The sequence below is a fragment of the Cololabis saira genome, chromosome 24 (genome assembly GCF_033807715.1).
Source record: "Cololabis saira isolate AMF1-May2022 chromosome 24, fColSai1.1, whole genome shotgun sequence".
Classification (NCBI taxonomy): Eukaryota; Metazoa; Chordata; class Actinopteri; order Beloniformes; family Belonidae; genus Cololabis; species Cololabis saira.
Genome location: NC_084610.1, coordinates 18,732,215 through 18,756,707, shown reverse-complemented (window position 1 = coordinate 18,756,707; position 24,493 = coordinate 18,732,215). Strand labels below are relative to the sequence as shown.

The 24,493-nt window shown below is 39.1% G+C and overlaps 1 long non-coding RNA gene across 1 annotated transcript in view; it reads left to right on the top strand.

Annotated features, from left to right (window-relative positions):
- Positions 1–19,958, top strand: part of LOC133425052 (uncharacterized) — a 40,847-nt gene extending 20,889 nt beyond the window's left edge. The window contains exon 3 of the long non-coding RNA XR_009770931.1: positions 19,883–19,958. This is a non-coding gene — a long non-coding RNA (uncharacterized LOC133425052). The remainder of the gene's footprint in view (positions 1–19,882) is intronic.
- Positions 19,959–24,493: the final 4,535 nt, after the last annotated feature.

Here is a 24,493-nt window from a genome sequence, read left to right as displayed (position 1 = left end):
TTCAGGCTTTCAGATCTACTCAGCGCTCACAGCAGCTGTTTTCTAGTATTCCCTCTCCTGCCACTCTTGAGCGTTACCATGATCCTGAGGACTGAACTTTGCTCTATTGCCTGCTGTGAGGTTGCCTTTAATAAAGACTTTTACTGAACACTCCGTGCCGTTGCATTTGGGTCCACCCTTGTCAACAGTTGTGAAGACAGTAGGTAGTTAATTATCTAGGTCTGCTCTCCATTAGAAATGTAAAAGAGATTACAAAAAGTAATATAGCCCTATACCAGTCTACTCTGATCAGCTGACTGGACAAATGTTACAAGGGGACTCACAACAACTGAAATGTGACAAAATAGCCATGATTATTAATGCTAGGCTGTCAGAGGTGTGTTTTGGACGAGTGCTTCAGAGTAAAGCCCGGACAGGTTTCCAGTTTATCACAAGGAAACAAAGCCAAATGAGACAAGATTCTAACAGATACTGTATGACCTGCATGATGTGCTGATAATGGCCCTTTTTTTTTTTTCTTTCTTACACATGCACATACAAGTTTTTGGGTGTCATGCTGGATGAGAATTTGAATTGGAAATCACATATCAATTATACAAAGATAAAAATATCAAAAACAATTGCTCTGTTACACAAAGTAAAGGATTTATTGGACAACAAAGCATTGTACATTTTATATAACGATCTGATTGTTCCATATCTGACCTACTGTGTTGAAGTTTGGGGAAATGCCTGTAAAACATATATTCAATCCATTTTCATTCTGCAAAAAAGAGCCATAAGGATAATCAGTAGAAAACGATATAGAGATCCAACAAATCCATTATTCCTTCAGTTAAATTTGTTGAAATTTCATGAACTAGTAGACTATAGTATTCTGCAAATTATGTTTAAAGCTCATAAAAAAACTTTACCAATCAACATTCAGAAAAGATTTGAAAAAAGAGAAAGCAAGTATAACTTAAAAGGAACAGAGATTTTTAAAAAACCAAGATGCAGGACAAAAGTGATGGAACGTTGTGTTTCTGTGAAAGGAATCAGTTTATGGAACAATCTGAATAAAGAAAACAAAGAATCCAAATCAAACATTACATTCAAAAGAACAATTAAAGCCTGTATGTTAAGTAAATATAATGAAATATGTTAGTTGAGTTTGATTGACATACCCTTAGGCGGTGGTAATTTTATTTTAATGTTATTTTAATTTAATTTAATTTAATTTTTTTATTCACTTAGTTGTTGTTTTTTTATTATTATTATTTTTAATTTATGTTATTTGTGAAAGGGGCAGATCAGATAAGATTCTTCTTCTTTCTGCTCCCTTTTCATTCACAAGTTAGGAACATTTGTATTTGTATTGAATTGTTTTTTTTTTTTGAATGAAATAAAGAATAAAATGAAATGCACCACATTGGTTTCAATCAGGCTGAAATTGTAAACACTGACAACAGTGATATTTGAATTATAGCTCATTGCAGCTTCAACAAAAAGAGGCCAGTTTGGTGATGTTACGGTATAAGACTTGCATAGGTAAGAAGGACTTTTAATTACAGTATTTAAAATGCAAACAGCCATTTTTGGACAGTAGCTTTTCTTTTAAAGTAGAGGCATCATTGCTTTCTGGACATAACATCTCCTCTTTTACCATTACTGGAACACTGCCAGTCTTCCAACTGCAGAAGTGGTCAGTCTCAAGGGGGCTGATTGTTGCTCCAGACGCCTCGGGCTGTACACAGCTACGACAACCTGAATCACAGTCTGAGATTCACTCTCAGGCTTGTAGCGGCGTCCCATACATGTCTGAATGCTGACTGAACTGTCATGTTGACAGTTGCAATTCACTGGCATTCACTCTTAAGTGCACTTTAGGACACAAACGTTGGAGTGACAAAGCGAGTGGAGCACAAATAATTGATTTATGGAGTTGTAATTACATTATAAGATGTAGGGAGGGTTTGTCAATTTTTGGAGCAGGATGTTCTGAAAACATCCTCTGAATTCAAGCAGTTGTCGTGACAGTTCATAACAAATTTAATCTCGTGGACAACTTGAATTCAAGTCCAATTAACTACAGTCCATTTCAGTTCAGTTGTTTAAAATCTATTTTAAACCAGGTTGATAAATACAATAATTTTGAGACAATCAAAAGCAATCCTTTTTAAGGAACCCGAGTGACTGCATTGAATCTCCTATGCATTGAGTCTCGTATTTGATTGAATCACATGTCCTGAACAGGCCTGGGGTGGTGGGCGAAAGGGGAGAGGAAAACTCACTGCTTTGGACGGAGCAGACCTTCAGAAGAACCAGACTAGTGGACGGAGGGTATTTGGTGAGAGAGAGGATGTTGCATTGAAAGAAACAAATACAAAAGCTCAAAGCCTGGGATACTTGCTATGGCTAAGAGAAAAATGAAGAAAAAGACAGCTAATGAATGCAATACTATATGCATGGAGAGCATAGTGAGGTGCACAGTGATCCCAAAGCAATCTAGGCCTGTTGCAGTATAAATATAAGGATAGTCTAGGACAGGGGTCGTCAACCCGTGGCTCTAGAGCCGCATGCGGCTCTTTAGCGCCGCCCTAGTGGCTCCTGGAGCTTTTTCAAAAACCTTTTTTTTCCCTTTTTTCTCCTTTTTTTCTTTTTATCTTTTTTTTTCCTTTTTTTCTTCTTTTTCTCTTTTTTTCCTTCTTTCCTTTTTTTCTTCTTTTTTTCCTTTTTCCTTTTTTAATCTCGACATTTCAACTTTTTTCTCAACATTTCAACTTTTTTCTGGACTTTTTTCTCAACATTGTACCTCAACATTAATCTCAACATTTCAACTTTTTTCTCGAAATTTTGACTTTTTTCTCAACATTTCGACTTTTCTCCACATTTCGACATTAATTTTGACTTTTTTCTCAACATTTCGACTTTTTTCTCAAAAGTTTGACTTTTTTCTCAACATTTCGACTTTTCTCGACATTTCGACTTTTTTCTCGACATTTCGACTTTTTTCTCGACATTTCGACTTTTTTCTTGAAATTTTGACTTTTTTCTCAAGATTGTACTTCAACATTAATCTTGACATTTCGACTTTTTTCTCGACATTTCGACTTTTTTCTCGAAATTTTGACTTTTTTCTCAAAGTGCATAATAAAAAAAAAAAAATCCTCCCCCAGTTATAACTAATATAGAAACATGCAGCATGTGTTGCCTTCATTCTAAGGCTGATACAAGACTTTTCATTTTTTGCGGCTCCAGACATATTTGTTTTTTGTGTTTTTGGTCCAATATGGCTCTTTCAACATTTTGGGTTGCCGACCCCTGGACTAGGATCACCCAAGCCTAAGCTTACTAAAAGTTTTATCAAAAAGGAGCAGTTACAAGAAGAAACACTTGAAGAAATAGAAACCCTCTTCATAGTTCTCATAAAAAATGTATTTGTAGCTTTCTGGATCAGCTAAAGGTCACTTGGTGTATATTTGGTGCAGCTTGTTGGTAAGGAATTGAGGTCAAGCAACAAGTGCATGGACCAGTTTCTCTCCATCACTCTGAGACAGGATGTCCCTAATCTTAGCATTATTGTGAAGGTGAAGGAAATAAGTCCTAGAAGCTTGACTTCAAGCATAAATGCAGGTCAAGAATAACATCAAGGTTCTTTGAGTTAACTTATATCTCTGCTGTTTTTCATCATCAATTGGACTTGGAGCTCTCCAGTCTCCCGATGGCTCTGGTTGAACGGCCCGACAAACCATCTCTGATCGCGCTGTTTTCTTTACCGAGATCACAAGAAAAGCAGAGCAGTGATCTCCTCTCCATCCCGGGTTGCTATCTTGTTTATTTATCTTTACTCCACCAACTCGAAATATTGAATCACTTTTGTAAGAGAACGACGCGAACGCAGCTCAAACAGCAGGTGTATCCGCCCCTTTAATCTAGTGATGCACCGAAATGAAAATTTGTGGCCGAAACCGAAAATAATAATAAACACTTGGCCGAATACCGAACAATACGGAACATGGTTCTTCAGCAGTTTTTCATTTATTTTGCCAATTTTTTCACCATTGCATAAATCAAATACATTTGATTTAGGCATGCTTTTCAAAGAAAAAAATCTTTTACAAAATTACAAGGTAGAAAATATTTATTGAACATATGAAAATGAAGTTTTTTTAATTTCCCAGCATTATGTTGTTTTTGTTCCACCTCCTGGTGAATGTTAGGTAAAATTCTTATGGGGTTAGTTTTTGGTTGGTCAACGTTTTATTACGGGAGCGGCCAGTCTATTAGGTAAAATTCTTATGGGGTTAGTTTTTGGTTGGCCAACGATTTATGTAGTGCGCAACGTTACGGGACGGAGCGACCAGTCTATTTCCTTATTTTACAACGCCGTTATTAATTGTTCGTTTTTTTTCCCCACTTATTCCACCGAACACCGAAAGTGTTTTTTTGCCATTTTCGGCCGAACAATTTCGGTTACCGAACAATCGGTGCATCACTATTGCAGATCCTTCCGTGTTAAACAAAAACGCATTTGTGAATTGAGTCACGTCAGGGGGGTCTCAAAAGTCACACGCAAATCCAGCTCAGCTCTCAGACAAAAAAAAGTTTTTAAATCAGGTTATATTTGTGTGTGCATCAAAATACATTTGTGTATCTTGTCCTATACATTTGTGGATCGGCGTGTGCATTTGTGAATTATGAGACTGTTCTAGCTCCATAGTGTTCCCCCAGAAGAGCTAGATGAGGTCGCCAGGGAGAGGGAGGTCTGGTTTTTTCTGGTTATGCTAGTGTCCCTGCTACCTGATAGCGGATAATCAGAGGTTAATGGAGGGATGGCTGGAGTTCAGTCAAATCTCCAACCCTTTGGCAACAATGAGTTTAGTTATGAGTAACACAAATAATGTATTAAGCTATGAAAAATCGGTGCATAGCCTCACCTCCTTAAAAAGACTGGATCGGGTCCTTTTCCAGGGTCATTTGCTCTGTAGTGGGAATGGTGGCTGTAATCCTGTAAGGGATTTAAATACTCTAGCTAGGGCTTTTCAGAGGTCATTTTGCTGTATTGTATTGTTTGATGGTTTTTAGGCCAGCGCATCCTTAACAAAAGCGTTAAAATTGCCTTTTTTTCCCCAGGCTTTTGAACTTCACGCATTTATACCATCATATCCTCTTTTAGGCTAGTGAGCTGTTGTCCTCATCCATATGGTGGGTTGGGGGGGGCACCAGGGGTTTCTTTCACCTCCTTGTTTTGATTAATTTACTCTCGTCATTCTGTGTCATGCTGTCACGCATCTACATCTATTAGACTTGTAGTTAAGACGGCCTAAACTGAGACCAAGACACTACCAAGACCAGAGAGTATCAAGACCAAGACCAAGACAGACCAAGTCAAGACCAAGACTTGTTCAACTCAAGGCCGAGACCAAAAAAACAACCTAGTAATTTCCTGATCCTGCATGATTGTAGAACATCATCCTGGTTCTGCTAGTTTCCATATGAGCTTGTATTCATCTGCAGCACAGTAACACAGAGAAGTGGATGATGATGTTGAACTCACTATAATGTTTCCATCCATCAGCTGAGATCAGATCTGTGTGGCGACTGCACTACCGCTATTTCTACACTATTGGAGGATTGACTCCAGTGCTTTTAAGGATTGACACGACTACTAACTAGTCCCAAAGTCCTCTAGCAGAATAACCAGCCTCCAACACCCCCCTCCACCTCAGAAAAGGAATGAATAGTAAATGTTACTGATTTAAATTGGACTGAATTTGTAGATGAAACTTGAATTTTAAATATTAAAGATACACATAATGATCGACTTGAATGAGCATTATTTACCATTAAAGTAGCCAAATTACAGTGTATATCAGCATCACTGAAATAGACCTGATGCTTAATCAATGACAAAGATATGCAAATATTATTCAAAGGCCGTTATAAACACAAAACTGTAATTAAATACAGATGCACATGCAGATGCACCAAAACTTTAAATCAAATTCAAATAGTTTACAAAACTGTACATTAACAAGAGGAAGAACTGCTGACAAGACCAGGACCAAAGACCATCCAACATCTAGTCCATGTTACCTTACTATAATCAGACGTCAAGCCAACGTTAGGTTAGTAGTAAACCCAGTTTTCAAATCTCTATCATAATCCAGTTATAATCAAATGTTAGAATGCAACGTTGTTCCAACCTCACGCTAACTTAAGCTGTCAACTTAAAGGCAACAATGAGCCAATCAAAGAACAGGACGTATTACAACGCTTACCTCTGTCTGTTGCACTGCATTTATTAACACGTTACTTAGAATATAACTCGCCTGTATTAAAAACATAGACATATATTTACAAAAAAAAAGATTTTTATAACTGTTCTGTTTTTTTAATTGTAGAGATGCTAACTTAAGAAATTTCTAACTTTAAAAATCCTTAATAACAAATTTAAACTGTAAAAAGGAGGTGGACTTGAGTTGGCTCCGCCGCCCAGAAACCGGCAGACACACAGGGGGAAGGGCGTGTTTGAATGTAGGGCTCATAATCTCTGTAACATTGCTTTTTATGTTTCTTCTAACCGCGATAGGAAGATTGTGTCAACTTGATATTGATAGTATAGCGAACACCAATAAGCCGACCCCTGAGGATTCCTCAACTTAAACACATCCAATCATGATGGAAGAATTACCCATGGAAATATATTTAAAGTTTGTTTAATCAAGCCGTTTTAAAGGAAAGGTTTTCTTCTTTTACTGTAAGAGACTTGAGAAATACCATCATTTACAATGTTCCTGAATGCAAAACACCGGATCCTGCAGTGTGGGAATGAGGGGGGCAGGGTAACGGCCCCTTTTGGGCGTTGGAGAAGGTTCGTCCCTCAAGACTCCTCTCCCTGGCCCTGCCCCTTTTCAACCTTTCCCCGACCCTGCACCGCAACCTGGGACTTGCTGATTGGGCCGGAGCTTCGGGAGCTGCATGCTGGCCTGCGGTCCCCACCCCTGGTCATCCCGTTGCTGCTTCCACCTGCCTGCTGTGCTGTTGCCGTCCCTGACCCCCAGTCTGGCCCTCGGCAGGAGGGTCCCCCCTTATGAGCCTGGTCCTGGTCAAGGGTTCTTCCCTCCTAAAGGGGAGTTTTTCCTTGCCACTGTTTGGCTTAAGGTTTTTCTCCTACTAGGGGAGTTTTTACCTGCCCTTAAATGTAATAACTGCTCGGGGGTCATGTTCTGGGTATGGGTCTCTGGAAAGCGTCTAGAGACAACTTTTGTTGTATTAGACGCTATATAAATAAAATTGAATTGAATTGAATTGAATAAATGTCCCTCATCACTCGTCAGATTCAGTTCAATGTTAAACGTTTCTGCTGAAGGTGACGCTGTTTGGTCGCACCAACGTATCACCTGCTGGCAGCACTGCACAAATGAGTACACTGTGCACACAGACATGAATATGCGCGCTCACACACACAGGTTGTGACATTCTAGCATTATCTGGTCTTCTCTTCAGCTTGTTCCGCTGAAGCTCTTCGCTCCTCCCGCCCCTCCCCCCCTCCCCACCACATCACTGCCGTTAGCCAACTGTATGCATTAGGAGTCTGTACGCGATGCGTGTCCCTGCATGTGCCGTTCAAGGGCAGCCTTCCATGTATGACTCTCTGCATGCTACTATTTGCGAGTATTGCAGAGATAAATCAAGTCCCATAATGAAAATACAACAAAAGCATTTCAAGGTAAACTAATGTAGATGTAACAGATGTGTAATCATACATGATTTGAGTGTGTCTGCCCCATCATTCTCCTCCTATCCCCCGTCACGTGCTCTTGGCTTCCATTCCCTCAGAGGTCTCCATCACCAACCAATGGAGCGATGTAGAAACGGCTGATTTAATTCTCCCCACCATGCAGGGCCCTCCATCACTGATCCCATAGTCAGAAACAAGGTTTTATCCTGCTGTGGAGGCAGGCAGATTAATCTCACCCAGATTGGTGAGCTGGGATGCGACTCCCTGGGCTGGTATGGGGTCAGTAACACGAGGGAGAGGAACCGGTGGCTATAAATAGAAGCAGGGACCTGCAGACAGGAGATTCTGCCTCATCTGTCATACAATGCAGCGTAAACCTTTGTTTGGGATAGAGCATAGAGGGGCACAGCATCAGGCATAGCTATGGTATGTCATTTTTAATTAATTTAAATGATTCTAAGAAAATGTTAGAAATAAGAGGTTAATATTTCTAATGAATAATGTTCCTTTCTGTTTTATTGGTGTGACATTTCATTGATAGTGTCAGTAAATGGTTAGGGTTCAGTCATTTTTCCATAGATAAAGGTTTATTTACAAGATATAAGACTATAGAGAGAACTTGGTTTGGTAACACATCATCACCGCTCTGCATATCAAATTACAATGCTTATTATTATTCTAATGCGGTCTTTATTCTCGTCTGTACTCGTGTTCTTGTGAACCTGTGACTCATCGTTCACAAGTTCTGCTCCAACCCATCATCTAGCTTATTACTGCAGGGAAGACTGTGTCTAGTGTGACTTCAAATACACCCTTTCTAGTGTAGCGGATGCCTATTTTTAATTCAGCTCATGTATATTTTTCTCAGGCTCTGGCAGGACTAACTATAGTTCAGTCGCTGCCATTCGTCATCTAGGCGTCACTCTCCTGAAGGCAATCAAAGCTGAGGAGAAGGGTGCGTGGTAGGGATGGGCGGTGTGGACTAAAACATTTATCACCATCATTTATACCGATAACGATAAAAAAATACCAATACAAAAACGTCATCAACGGAATCTTTCTTTCTTTCTTTCTTTCTTTTTAGACTAATTTCTTTCTTTCTTTTCTTTCTTTCTTTCTTTCTTTCTTTCTTTCTTTCTTTCTTTCTTTCTTTCTTTCTTTCTTTCTTTCTTTCTTTCTTTCTTTCTTTCTTTCTTTCTTTCTTCCAGGCTCATATCTTTCTTTCTTTCTTTCTTTCTTTCTTTCTTTCTTTCTTTCTTTCTTTTTAGACTCATTTCTTTCTTTCTTTCTTTCTTTTTAGACTCATTTCTTTCTTTCTTTCTTTCTTTCTTTCTTTCTTCTTTCTTTTTTTTCTTTCTTTCAGGCTCATATCCTTCTTTCTTTCTTTCTTTCTTTCTTTCTTTCTTTCTTTCTTTCTTTCTTTCTTCTTTCTTTCTTTCTTTCTTCTTTCTTTCTTTCTTTCTTTCTAGGCTAATTTTTTTCTTTCTTTCTTTTTAGGCTAATTTCTTTCTTTCTTTTTAGACTCATTTCTTTTTTTCTTTCTTTCTTTCTTTCTTTTAGGCTCATATCTTTCTTTCTTTCTTTCTTTCTTTCTTTCTTTCTTTCTTTCTTTCTTTCTTTCTTTCTTTCTTTCTTTCTTTCTTTCTTTCTTTCTTTCTTTCTTTCTTTCTTTCTTTCTTTCTTTCTTTCTTTCTTTCTTTCTTTCTAGGGTCATTTCTTTCTTTCTTTGTTTCTTTCTTTCTTTCTTTCTATGCTAATTTCTTTCTTTCTTTGTTTCTTTGTTTTGTTTCTTTCTTTCTTTCTTTCTTTCTAGGCTAATTTTTTTCTTTCTTTCTTTTATAGACTCATTTCTTTTTTTCTTTCTTTTTTTCTTTCTTTCTTTCTTTCTTTTAGGCTCATATCTTTCTTTTTCGTTCTTTCTTTCTTTCTTTCTTTCTTTCTTTCTTTCTTTCTTCTTTCTTTCTTTCTTTCTTTCTTTCTTTCTTTCTTTCTTCTTTCTCTCTCGCTCATTTCTTCTTCCTTCATTTCCTTCCTTCCTTCCTTCCTTCCTTCCTTCCTTCCTTCCTTCCTTCCTTCCTTCCTTCCTTCCTTCCTTCCTTCCTTCCTTCCTTCCTTCCTTCAAGAACCATAAATCAGCTTTACACAAAAACATCATCAACGAGACTGTATCGTTTTTACCGCGAGATGACAAATTCTTACCGTGGGGAATTGTTTTGACGGTATATCGTGAACGGTAAAATATCACCCATCCCTAGTGCATGGACGCCTCAATACCATGCCCCCTTTTTATATTAATGGTGAAAGGGTTACATTTTGAAAAAAAAAAGATTCACAAATGCTCTGCAGCTACACGGCAGATACAAGGTATCTCGGTTCCACAATGAACGTCACATTATGCATCTCATTCACATTCATAGTCACACCCTCATAATGCAGCTCACATAAAAAGTCATGGACGAGCGGAGCAGGTCGCTGCTGGAGCTGCTGTCATTTCTGTCTGTGCAAATTAGTTTTCTATATTAACGATGTCCTTCAGCAGAATCTTGAAAGGTGTCAGGTCTCAGTGACGGCACCAGTGTGATTAATGAAAAGCATCTGTGAGGGGGCTTCGCTGATGAATAAGGGTTGGTGGGTCCAGTGTCGTAGTACCTGAGTGCAGTATCTTGGAGATACAGTAGCGTTACCTAGGGCTGGGCGATATGGACCAAAAGTCATATCTCTATATTTTCTAGCTGAATGGCGATACTCGATATATATCGATATTTTTTCTGTGCCATTATTGGGGTTTCCCCCAAAGCATTATAGCATAGCATCTCTGTTAGCATCTCTGTTAGCTTCATTTTTTTCTGAGGCAAACCCTTAAAAAAACAGTCAGTTTTAATACAAAGCCTCGTGCCAAATGTCACACAGGTACATTTATTAACAGAGGTCTGCACAATATCAAAATGTATAAAACTAATGAAATAAAAATAAACTGCCTGCATATATAGAATAAAAATGCTTCTTGAATAAAATAAAAAAATATCCCTTTCCTGCATAACAATTAAATTAAAATACACTGTGCAATTAATACAATGTAGACAGTAACAGGCAGACTTTTCTACTGAGGTTGACAGTTGTGCAAATAACAAAACATTTATGCAAATCTCAAATAAAACATTCAAGTCAATTTGTCACAAAATAAGCTATATCAAAATCATTAAAAAAAAAAAAAAAATTTTAATCGATATAAACGATATTGTCTCGTACTATATCGCGTTTGAAAATATATCGATATATATTAAAATCTCGATATATCGCCCAGCCCTAGCGTTACCTAACCATCTTGCTTGCTCATTTTTTCAATTGTCAATATGAAAGTCAACATAAAATGGTTTTTAATGATAAAATTCATAATGATAAAGTTCATAATTTTTAGACGTAGCCAGGGGCCGGAGGGGATCCAGTTTGGGAACCACAGGATTTCATCTCTGCTTTTTGCGGATGATGTTGTCCTGTTGGCTTCATCGGACCAGGACCTTCAGCATGTGCTGGGGCGGTTTTGCGGCCGAGTGCAACGCGGCAGGGATGAGAATCAGCCCCTCCAAGACCGAGGCCATGGTTCTCCACCGGGAAAGGGTGGCGTGCCTTCTCCGGGTGGGGGGAGAAGTCCTGCCTCAGGTGGAGGAGTTCAAGTATCTCAGGGTCTTGTTCACGAGTAAAATAGTGCAACCAGTCACCATAAACGGCCCTCATAGTAATGGTGCTAAACTGTAAATCAAAGACCTGCAGTATTGCAGTGCATTAGCTGCAAAGAATGCCTATTATTCAAGTGAAATATGTCTGTGCTTTTCATCCTCCGAATTGACAGAAATCAGAACAGCAGTGCTGAAGTTTGCATGCGATAAACAGGGGTGCAGTTGCTGCTGCAGCTCTAATCAGGGAACTGCTGCAGGAGATGTAAGATAGAATCAGGAGATCTGAACGAGCCAAGCACAGTTCACATGGGAGCTGCGTTGGAGAGACACAGCAGCTACAGATCCTCATCCTAATGCAACCAGTTGTTCTTGTGCTTTTAAATCGTACATGAGTGTTTTTCCAGAAAAAGAGTGTTTCTGTGGACATGCATCACTGAGTCAAAAGGCAAGGCAAGTTTATTTGTGTAGCACAATTCAACACAAGGTAATTCAAAGTGCTCAAATCAACATTAAAAGCAGCAAGACACAATTAAACAGTAAATAACAAATAAATTTTCTTTTTTTATTTTTTCTTACCTTTATTTAACCAGGAAAATCCCATTGAGATTAAAAACCTCTTTTCCAAGGGAGACCTGGCCAAGATAGGCAGCAGCAATTACAACACATAGTTATAAATGACAGAAAACACCAACAGATAAATACAATTAAAATTAAATTAAAAAAGCAATAAAATCACAAAAAAACAGGTACATGTAATGGAGTCGGCCTCAAGTATTTTCAATTTAGATTTAAAATTTATCAGAGAAACTAACTATCATAAAATGATAAGAAAAGGTAAAATAATAAAAGCACGAGTTGTTAAAAAGTAAGGGCAGTAGAGTACAGCAGGTACATCTCATTCTTACAATGGCAAGAATTACGTTTCTATACGGTCCAAACGTACAAAGACCGGGTCAAATACAGTATTACAAAAGTAATCTGTAACAATTCGTACGATGAATTGAACCAATTTCCAGTTTCCAGGTCTTATTTCACACAACGACGAGAATATTACGTTTCTAAGACAAAAGATAAGGATGGCTTCATGTATCAGAAATACACTCAGATCAAGACAAAAAGAAAGTGCCAGTGTTTGAGATTACCACTGACCATCTGCCCGGAGCGAGGGAACTGTGTCTGGTTCAGCACTGGCCTGTCGGAGCAGTTCTCTGTTAATGCAGCAGTGTACAGTCCGCTCAGTCAGCTCGCAGCATCTGTTCCCTCGCTCTTCTCAGGCTTTGGTTTCTGCTCACATGCTGGTCCATGTGTGGGCATCTTGTGTGGGAGAGTTGGTGATACATCACTGACTTTACTTCATCAAGTATAGTGGTAAGTAAAGTAAAGTCCACCAACAACCGCATGTCTGTGTACAGTAGGTGTTATTGAAATGTAATAACGCATAAAACAAACACCCTATTAGGGATGGGGTAGTATGGACTAAAAAAATGTATCACGATAATTTCTGGCATTTATCCCGATAACGATAAAAAACTCCACCTTTGTAACTGTAAATCTATCTTTCTTTCTTTCTTTCTTTCTTTCTTTCTTTCTTTCTTTCTTTCTTTCTTTCTCTTCTTTCTTTCTTTCTTTCTTTCAGGCTCTTTTCTTTCTTTCTTTCTTTTCTTTCTTCTTTCTTTCTTCTTTCTTTCTTTCTTTCTTTCTTTCTTTCTCTTCTTTCTTTCATTCTTTCTTTCTTTCTTTTCTCTTCTTTCTTTCTTTCTTTCTTTCTTTCTTTCTTTCTTTCTTTCTTTCTTTCTTTCTTTCTCTTTCTTTCTTTCTTTCTTTCTTTCTTTCTCTTTCTTTCTTTCTTTCTTTCTTTCTTTCTTTCAGGCTCTTTCTTTCTTTCTTTCTTTCCTTTCTTTCTTTCTTTCTTTCTTTCTTTCTTTCTCTTCTTCTTTCTTTCTTTCTTTCAGGCTCTTTTCTTTCTTTCTTTCTTTCTTTCTTTCTTTCTTTCTTTCTTTCTTTCTTTCTTTCTTTCTTTCTTTCTTTCTTTCTTTCTTTCTTTCAGGCTCCTTTCTTTCTTTCTTTCTTTCTTTCTTTCTTTCTTTCTTTCTTTCTTTCTGGCTCATTTCTTTCTTTCTTTCTTTCTTTCTTTCTTTCTTTCTTTCTTTCTTTCTTTCTTTCTTTCTTTCTTTCAGGCTCATTTCTTTCTTTCTTTCTTTCAGGCTCATTTCTTCCTTCCTTCCTTCCTTCCTTCCTTCCTTCCTTCCTTCCTTCCTTCCTTCCTTCCTTCCTTCCTTCCTTCCTTCCTTCCTTCCTTCCTTCCTTCCTTCCTTCCTTCCTTCCTTCCTTCCTTCCTTTACACATACGTTGTGCGTGGATTTAACGCAGAACCATAAATCAGCTTTACACAAAAACGTCATCAACGGGAATTTATCGTTTTTACCGTGAGATACAAAATTCTTACCGTGGGGAATTTTTTTGACGGTTTATCGTGAACGGTAAAATATCACCCATTCCTAGCGGGTGCCTTGATGTGTTTGGACTGGAGACCAACCGCTGCTGCTGGTGGACGTTGCACTTTTATCAGTGTGGATCAGTACTTTCTTGAGGAATAACAAATATACTGATAATATACTTTCTTGATAACAAATCAGAGATGAAAATATAATTCTTACAGATGAACACCACTAGGCTGGGACTCCTTGATATAAACATGATAAAAAAGTATAATAAGTGGCCCTTTTGCATTGCTCTCTGAGCATTCTGTATATAATTTTTTCTTATTTATCACTCACTTTTACTCTTATTTATTTATATTTGTAACTACACATAGTACTACATAGTACTTGTAGCTTAGCTTCTCACCCGCTCGGTATTATTAACTTCTGCGGTAATGAGACAATGTACCTTGTGGTATTAAAGATGTTTTAGAGTACTCGGGGTGCAGTATATACTCCCTTTGTGAGAAATTAACCAACTAATTGGTAATTTGTCCTCGGAAGTGGGGATTTCCCCAGTTCCTAGTTGGATTTTTCAACTGGAACGCCCTTCGAAGCGGGATTTCCACTGGGAAAGTGGGAGAGAATCTTCACTACCCCCGAGTTCACATTCCAAGATGGCTGCCCCGGTTGTAAACAGTAGAAGAGAGCTCTGTAATAATTCGTAGCACTTCATTCTAGTTTTGGTCACACTAAATCAGTCGTATACAAGTATTATCCGGCATATATATGCTGCTATAGTGTAATTTACATTTTTCATGTGGTATATGCGAACTACAAACTTGTTTACCTACTTTGTAACTGGAACGCTGATAACTCGGCTGTGACGTCATTCCCAGTTCCCAGTTCCGACTTCCGAGGTAAATGGAACGCAGCATATGAGTTACCACTGCAGCTGCTGAGGGTGACATTTGGAGACAACAAAACTAATGACCTCTGAGATTTATAATAGCCTATGAAACCCTAATTGTAGGTGGCATTTTTTTCTTCCTTTTTTTTCTTTTTTTCTTTCTTTTTTTTTGTCTGCATATATATTAATGGTTAGACCATGTTGGTAAAAACCTAAGGCATATATATGCAATTCTTTTTTTTTTTTTTTTTTTATTTATTTTTTTAAATGGGGTGAGGGGTGACATGCGCTGCTAGTCTAAAGGCTGAATTATTGTTCTGCGTTAAACCTACGCCGTAGGGTACGCGGCTACGCGGGAGTCTCTCCGTAGCCTACGCCGTAGCCTGACGTGCACCTCCCAAAAAATGTAACTACGTGTCGAGGCGACGCAGACCCAACGCAGTCCGAGAGGGCTGTGATTGGTTTGCTTGGTAGCAACGCATTTCCGGTTCCTGTTCGTGAAGCAGTAGTGAACTTTCAGGGCTCTTTTCTTCGTGTGTGTGTGATTTTTTTATTTTTTGGTTGTTTTGTTTTTTTGCACAATAGTTGTCCTTATCTCTTTGATTCACTGCGACCGGAAAAGCCGGAAGCTAAACAAAGTATCAACTAGCGCTCTGGGGGGGTATTGCACCGTGGTGAAATGGAGTGACGGAGAAGTCCGAAGGATTCACGACGGCCTCACGGCAACGGTGTAGGCTCTGTGTTGGATTAACGCAGAACCTTAAAGGAGCATGAGGCTCCTTTTAAGAAATGAGACTCTCTAGCGCCACCCTTCACCACGACGGCCGTTGGGGGTACTGCAGCCAACAGCGAAGCCGACACGGGAGAACGGGGAGAACGCACATGCAGCGTCATTTGACGTCACATCCACAGGACAGCGCGGGAAATTCCGGTCACAATTGCAGCACATTTTGCAGCACACAGCCTGTTCAAGGCAACGGAGAGATACACTAGAGGGCTCATTCTTTTGGTTTGGAACGCTTCATCTGACATTATTACTAGAAAACTTAAAATGTATACAGATTTTTTTCATAAATCCTGCCTCAATCCTGCCTCATGCTCCTTTAAATCAGGCTCTAAACGCAAAAAACACAGGGAAACGCACAACGAGCACACAAGCCTTGGAGATCTGTAAGAGAAAAAACAAACAGACACGAGAACAGGCAGAGACACAAACAGCAACCATTTCAGGTCCCTGAGACTGAATCAAACCTAGGCTACTGCGATTATCTGTCCCCCTGACATTTTATTTTAACAATTTAACCAAGGTATCAATGTTGAAAATCAGGATTGATGCAGCACGCACTCAGGCAGGCATCAAAACAGAGGGCATAGGAGAAAAGGAAAGGAGAGTAAACGGTTGTAGGCATCACCATGGCAACCTAGTGCACCAGCCTCCAGGACATGCACATGCCAGCGTACAGCTCTCTCGGGAGTAACAGACAGCTGATGGTACCTGTCTTTTAAAGGAACCAAAACTAATCTATATCTCCAGCTGAGTACATCATCGATTGAGATGAGCTACTAATTAACCCTTTCATCCCTTTGAAATAGACAGCTACGTGTATTTAGCAGTGATGCTCCACTCACAAATTTGATAGGGCTTAAGTGTGTCCAAATATCTGCACATGCCATCAACAGCCAGTAGTGTTTATTTCTTATATCAAATATGAAAGAGCAGTGTGTTGCAGAGACTGAACCCTCCTCTATTTTTCAAGGTCAGGGCCATTTTTAGCAAGGAATAACCAGGAAGAGCTGGATGCTGCATCCGTGAGCGACGGCGCCCCTTTCCTTTCCACCATGTTACGCACTGAGCATGTGCAGTACATTCCCAGAGGTGTGGGGGCTTTTACCTGATTTAAAGCTCACACACGGTGAAGCTTTCTTGTTAAAACCATGACTCAAATATGTTGTAATCTGGCACTCAGTAGATGAGCGTTGCTTTTTCACTGCGATTGGCTGCCTCTGTTACCATGGTGACAGGCCCTGGAAGTTAGCCCTATGATGCTGAGTCCCGTGTGCTTATTTATGTCAGGACACATCCACTCACATTTCTGACTGGGAGGGTGGGCTGGCGAAGCGGGGTGTGTGTGTGTGTGTGTGTGTGTGTGTGTGTGTGTGTAGGGGTAGGGGTGTGTCTTATATAACATCTCGTAGTACGGTAGTATTTAAGTGTGTGTGGTTCAGAAGGAGCAGACCTCTCAGATGTTCATGTGTCAGAGCTGATTCAGTCAGACGTTTCTCCTGCAACATATTTGAACCTTAATGAAAACGGTAAAACAATTTTACTTATACAATGACTACGTTTACATGCAGTCAAAATTCGGGTCATTGCTAATATTCCGGTTACTGAAATATTCGGAATATTCCGTTTACATGGTAATTAATAATTTGGATATCTGGGTCAAACCAGCGACGCGCGGAGAACATCATGACGCAATTACCGTCATTTCCGCTTCTTCCTTCCTGTATCCAAATTCAAAACAAATGCTGATTCGCGCAACTTTTCGCTCAACTTCTTTTAAATCTCGCTATTCCCGTACTTTCTACCGTCAACAAATGCCAAAATGTTCATATCCTTCATTACATTTATGAAGTGATTAGTCTCCTCCTCACTCCAAAAGTGTGGCGTGGTCTTGCCAGAGACGTTCAATAAACGAGACAGCCCACTACGGTTCGGTTTCCTGTATCTGTGTCACGTGACTGCCACGCCCCCTTAGGAGACCGGAAGTAGGTCCTGAGTCTATTGAGTCCTATGGGAAAAGTGAACGTGAGCACAGATTATTACCATTCCTTCGCCCCACAGTAACCTAAGTAAATATGGGAACCATTTTTCAAAAGCCACAAACCTTCTGAACATTCTGACACCAAAATGGCAATTTTCAGACCGACAGATTAGGAGAAAATTAACTTTGTTTGAAACCTGTCTCAAAAGCAACACACTCTCGCGAGATTTGGCTCTCATCGTTTTCCCATCGGATAAAATGAAGTTTAAAACTAAAATAAAACTTGCTTCTTTGCTTAATAATACTGTTATTTTTATTATTTAAGTCTTTTTGGAAGAAAGTTGTACTGTATCTAGTGTTGTATGTTCCAAAACGATGTGGGGAGAGGGGCTACCACGCCCACTTAGGAGACAGGAAGTGTATAGCATTTCATACTATTGGCAGTAACGGTAATGCGCTATCTTCTGTATAGAGGATCTTTGGTCTTGCGTTTCTCCGTGTTTATAAGAACTTCCTGGACTCAAAAGACCAGGATTTCTTGTGAACAGAGCATGCGCAGAAAACAAATTCATGTTCCGTTTGATCGGGATATTCCGTTTGAGGTTTACATGACCCAATATTCGGGTTTTAAAAGGAGTACCCTGGGGTCATACTCGGGTTTTTAAAAACCCGAATTAGGGTTATTCAAAGGGGTTATTGGTGTTTACATGGCCGTGCAAATTCGGGTTATTGCTAATATTCGGTTTTAAAAGGGTTATTGACAGCTTGTAAATAGTGATGCACCGATTGTTCGATAACCGAAATTGTTCGGCCGAAAATGGCAAAAAAACACTTCGGTGTTCGGTGGAATAAGTGGGGAAAAAAAACGAACAATTAATAACGGCGTTGTAAAATAAGGAAATAGACTGGCCGTTCCGTCCCGTAACGTTGCGCACTACATAAATCGTTGGCCAACCAAAAACTAACCCCATAAGAATTTTACCTAACATTCACCAGGAGGTGGAACCAAAACAACATAATGCTGGGAAATTAAAAATGTTAAATTTTTTTATGTTCAATAAATATTTTCTACCTTGTAATTTTGTAAAAGATTTTTTTCTTTGAAAAGCATGTCTAAATCAATGTATTTGATTTATGCAATGGTGAAAAAATTGGCAAAATAAATGAAAAACTGCTGAAGAACCATGTTCGGTATTGTTCGGTATTCGGCCAAGTGTTTATTATTATTTTCGGTTTCGGTTTCGGCCACAAATTTTCATTTCGGTGCATCACTACTTCCAAACGTACTGAATGATTATAACAATAGGGGCAGCACGGTGGCTTGGTGGTTAGCACCGTTGCCTCACAGCAAGAAGGTCCCCGGTTCAACTCCCAGGCCCGGCAGGGTCTTTCTGTGTGGAGTTTGCATGTTCTCCCTGCTTTTGCGTGGGTTTCCTCCGGGTACTCCAGCTTCCTCTCACAGTCCAAAAACATGCATGCTAGGTTAATTGGTGCATGTAAATTGCCCGTAGGTGTGAGTGTGAGTGTGTCTGGTTGTTTCTTTAAATGCTGCCATGGACTGGCGACCTGTCCAGGGTGTAACTCCTGCCTCTCACCTGTAATTAGCTGGGATCGGCTCCAGCAGACCCCCGTGACCCTGCAGAGGATAAAGCGGGTACAGTAATCCCTCGCTATAACGCGGTTCACCTTTCACGTCTCGCTGCTTCACGGATTTACATTGTGCATCGTGTTCTGCATTCTGATTGGCTAAACAGTCTCCCTGCTTCTTCACTTCCTGTGTCAATAACGTTGGTTGCTTAGCAACAATGCTGAGAACGGCCAATGAGCTTCAGCAGCAGCTCAAGAACGGGAGCCTTTGATGAATCGTTCATTACAGTTCTTAAATATAGTCGATGGTGGCATGTCGGTTTATAAGAAAGAAGAAAAAAAAGAAAGAAGAAAAAAGAGCAACTACCCATAACTATGTTCTTCGAAACACACCTGCACCGCGGACTTTAGAAGAAAAAGACGCTACAGAGCTAGTCAGGAAGCAGCAGCAGGCAGAAGAGCAGTGAAATACACACCAGTCACAATTTGTCCTACTGTACTTATTGTATTTTTTTTCATAATCATTTTTCATTTTCTCCCGTTCAAATCCAATTACCCGGGTCACGGTGGGGCGGGGCTGATCACCGTAATTTGAAGCCTTGTATAATAATTGTAAAAAAAAAAAATAAAGGTTGCTACTTCGCGGATTTCACCTATCATGGGTTCTTTTGGAACGTAACCCCTGCAAAAAACCAGGGATTGCTATATAGAAAATGGATGGATTATGGATGGATTATAACAATATGAATGCAGGTATTAGATGCCAAATGTGAGTAAAAACTTTGTGTCTCCTGTAGAGAACTGATGAAGAGGCGGTGGTGGACCGGGGCGGCACACGCTCCATGCTCAACACCAACTTCGAGAAGGAAGAGCCTCGAAGGTAACGTCTATAAGTGATGCTCAGCATTAATGTGATGCTGCAGACGCCCACATATTTTTAGGTTTAATCCCCGAAGGCGGTCAAGTGATTACAAAGTTACTTAATCCTCTGGAGCATTGTTCATTTTCATTTGATGTCCTCCCAGTGGGAACTATTGCAGTGTATTGTGTTTAATTGGACTGAACTTGCTCCCTTTCTATTCAGAGTGGTTGAAGGTGACTTCTGTTGTGATTTGGGGCTATACGAATAAAATCAAAACAACTGAAGGCCCCTCCAAAGAAGTGGAGTCTTCAAGCATTCTCAATGACAATATCAATGTCAGACATCAGGTCTACTAAAGTGAATCGTCAAAAAGCCAACATTTTCATGTAATTGGTTCATATTGTGCTCTTTTAGTCTTGCTGACCACTTCCTGTTGTGACATCCGCTGCTAGTCTAAAACGCCAAAAACACAGGTAAACTATGGAAGCATATGAGGGACTATATTCAAATTAAATGCATTTGCGGAAATGCTTTCGTTTTAAGAATGTGGCTGCATTATTTGAGTCAAAAATTAATTAATAATATTAAATCCGATTTGCATTTTCATTTTTGTATTCAACACTGCTCATTCTTGTACTTAATTCAAATTAAAAAGAAAAAGACGTTTGAGATTTAATTTTCAAATCATGACTCCGCAAATAGTTACCAATATTCAATTTTAAATCTAAAATGTGAAAATGAAATGCATTTCCAGAAATGCTTTTTCATTTTAAGATGTGGCTGCATTATTTGAGTCAAAAATCTAATTAATAATATTTAATCCGCTTTGCATTTTAATTTTATTCTTCAACACTGCTCATTCTTGTACTTAATTAAAATTAAAAAGAAAAAGACGTTTGAGATTTAATTTTCAAATCATGACTCCGCAAATAGTTACCAATATCAATTTTACATCTAAAATGTGAAAATTAAAATGCATTTCCAAAAATGCTTTTTCATTTTAAGAATGTGGCTGCATTATTTGAGTCAAAAATCTAATTAATAATATTTAATCCGCTTTGCATTTTAATTTTATTCTTCAACACTGCTTATTCTTGTACTTAATTCAAATTAAAAAGAAAAAGACGTTTGAGATTTAATTTTCAAATCATGCCTCAGCAAATAGTTACAATATTCAATTTTAAATCTAAAATGTGAAAATTAAAATGCATTTCCAAAAATGCTTTTTAATTTGAATATAGTCCCTCATATGCTTCCATAGGAAACACACAACGAGCATACAAACCTTAGAGATCTGTAAGAGAGAAAACAAACAGACCAGAGAACAGACAGAGACACAAACAGCAACCATTCCAGGTCCCTGAGACTGAATCAAAGCTAGGCTACTGCGATTATCTGTCCCCCAAAACTGTGGAGTGAGTATGTAGGTGAGTGATCAGGTGTGTATGTCTGTGTAGCTGTGTGTGTGTAAAGCCAAAACGATGGTCTACCTGAACTGCAGCTATAGTGGAGGGGGGAGGGAGGAACCCCGCCACCCGAGAGACCAGAAGCCAACAAGGAAGAAACCCAAACCCAGGCCAGCTTGTTTCAGCTTTTTTATCACACACACACAGACACACGTATCAGGGACGATGAGGGACTCAGTGTCCCCCGAAAACACTGGAGAGGCCAGGGATTGCACCACCGAACCCCCCCAAAGTGGCAGCCCGCTCTACTTTCCGCCCCTTTGATTGAATCAAAGACCCTAATCCTGCAGAATCAAAAGAACAAGGGCTCCTTTTGTCAACACATCTGTTTGCATCAACATATCTGCCATCATGAGAGAGTAACTGCAGCACCAAGCAGCTTCAATGTGGACGACGGGAACCAGCTGCTCAGTATGTGTTTTACCCACACTGCCTTCCATCGTTGAAATGAACACAGAAGTGCATAGAAGAAAACTAAGAACAAGAAACTAACAAGAAAGTCATATTTCAGAAAGATTTGAAAATCACAAAGTCAAGGAGAAATATGAATAGTTAAGGATACCAGAAAGAGGTTCGGGGTGCAGTTCCAGATGATAGCACAGAACAGTATAACAGTAGGATAATCAGGACTCGGGTGTAGGATTCAAGTAGGATGAGAATCCAAAAATCTCAAATTTATTACAAAGAGGGTTTCATAGCAGGGAAAGAAAAAGTAGGATCACTATAAATGTTCCAAGACACTGTTAATGCAGTTACTAGCAACAAAAAATCAGTTATGATCAAAGAGTTGAAAATGAACCAGGAAAACATGAACAATACCAAAAAATACATAATTAGGGTCAGGAAAGCCTGACTGAGACGTTGAGGGTGCTGGAGGGGAAACGCACCTTGAGACTTTAGACACTGTAGAGCAAAACACAGTATGTATGTTCAGGTGGGCGAGCTACGATTACCGGAACACGTGTGTGGAATAATAGAAGAGTCAATGTGTTGAGAAAGGAGGATTGCAAATTGCGATGATAGAAGCAAAAAAATGTCCACAAGTCAGACAGACCGTGAGTTTGTTTGCATTGCTTAACTCAATAGAGATAGGAGATCTATGTATTATTTCATTGGGGGGAGGTTAGTGGTTAGCACTGTTGCCTCACAGCAAGAAGGTTCCTGGTGGGACTCCTGACCCTCTCAGGTTTCCTTCCACAGTCCAAAAACAACGAGTGTAGGGTGTGGGTTTGTCCACTTGCGTGGGTGTGGAATGGACTGGCGACCCGTCCAGGGTGTACCGGGCCTTCTTCCTGAGCTGAGATCCCTCTCACCTGGTATAGGATTACGCGGGTATAGAAGATGCATGAAACATTTGGTGGACTGAATTATTTAGTTGACGTCCCCGTCATTACAGTAAATACACTCGTGCGTGAAAGCAAATGGAAGTCACGTGACCACATTACCTGCTTCTCCATATGGAAAACACTAGGAATGGGCGATATTTTACCGTTCACGATATACCGTTCAAAAAATTCCCCACGGTAAGAATTTGTCATCTAGCGGTAAAAACGATAAATTCCCATTGATGACGTTTTTGTGTAAAGCCTGACTTACAACGTACGTGTGCGTGAAGGGAGGAAGGGAGGAAGGAAGGAAGGAAGGAAATGAGCGAGAAAGAAATTAGCCTAAAAGAAAGAAAGAAAGAAAGAAATGAGCCTAAAAAGAAAGAAACAAACAAAGAAACAAAGAAAGAAATGAGCCTAAAAAGAAAGAAAGAAAGATATGAGCCTAAAAGAAAGAAAGAAAGAAATGAGCCTAAAAAGAAAGAAAGAAAGAAAGAAATGAGCCTAAAAAGAAAGAAAGAAAGAAAGAAAGAAAGAAAGATATGAGCCTAAAAGAAAGAAAGAAAGAAATGAGCCTAAAAAGAAAGAAAGAAAGAAAGAAAGAAATGAGCCTAAAAAGAAAGAAAGAAAGAAAGAAAGAAAGAAAGAAAGAAAGAAAGAAATGAAGCTAAAAAGAAAGAAAGAAAGAAAGAAATGAGGCTAAAAAGAAAGAAAGAAAGAAAGAAAGAAAGAAAGAAAGAAAGAAAGAAAGAAAGAAAGAAATGAGCCAGAAAGAAAGAAAGAAATGAGCCAGAAAGAAAGAAAGAAAGATATGAGCCGGAAAGAAAGAAAGAAAGAAAGAAAGAAAGAAAGAAAGAAAGAAAGAAAGAAAGAAATGAGCCAGAAAGAAAGAAAGAAAGAAAGAAAGAAAGAAAGAAAGAAATGAGCCAGAAAGAAAGAAAGAAATGAGCCGGAAAGAAAGAACGAAAGAAAGAAAGAAAGAAAGAAAGAAAGAACGAAAGAAAGAAAGAAAGAAAGAAAGAAAGAAAGAACGAAAGAAAGAAAGAAAGAAAGAAAGAAAGAAAGAAAGAAAGAAAGAAAGAAAGAAAGAAAGAAAGAAAGAAAGAAAGAAAGAAAGAAAGAAAGAAAGAAAGAAAGAAAGAAAGAAAGAAAAAGGGATAGAGTCATTACAGTTTTGCAGTACAGGTGTAACTAATTTAATTGGTTTTTATCAATTCAATTTAATTGGTGTAGTTTAGTAGTATATAGTATTCTTTTAGAGCAGTGTTTTGGGGACTCCAAAGACTGAATGTGGTGATAGATTTATAGTTAAAAAGGTGGAGTTGAATTGGTTTTTTTTTATCGTCATTTTTATCGTTATCGGGATAAATGCCAGAAATTATCATGATAAATTTTTTAGTCCATACCGCCCATCCCTAGAAAACACTAAAAGTCTTTCCTGATCGCCACGTAACAGAGGAGTTATAAGTGAGGCACAGTCACTTCCCCCATCAGTACCAGCTGAATATGGTTGCCAGGTAACGTGGCTGAGACGTCACAGAAGAAGTCTTTGACTGTAACTGTGTGTCAGTGGGAATGTACTTTGATCTTGAGGAAACCTCATGCCCCGCTGATGATTTCCGTAATGAAAACCTCTCTCTTTGTTGTCGTGGTGACGCTCACATTACGCCAGCAATACACCGGAAGAAGTTATTTAACATCAAACCAAACCCCCACTGCAGAGCTTATTGAAGTCCTTGTTTTGAATTGCTTGAC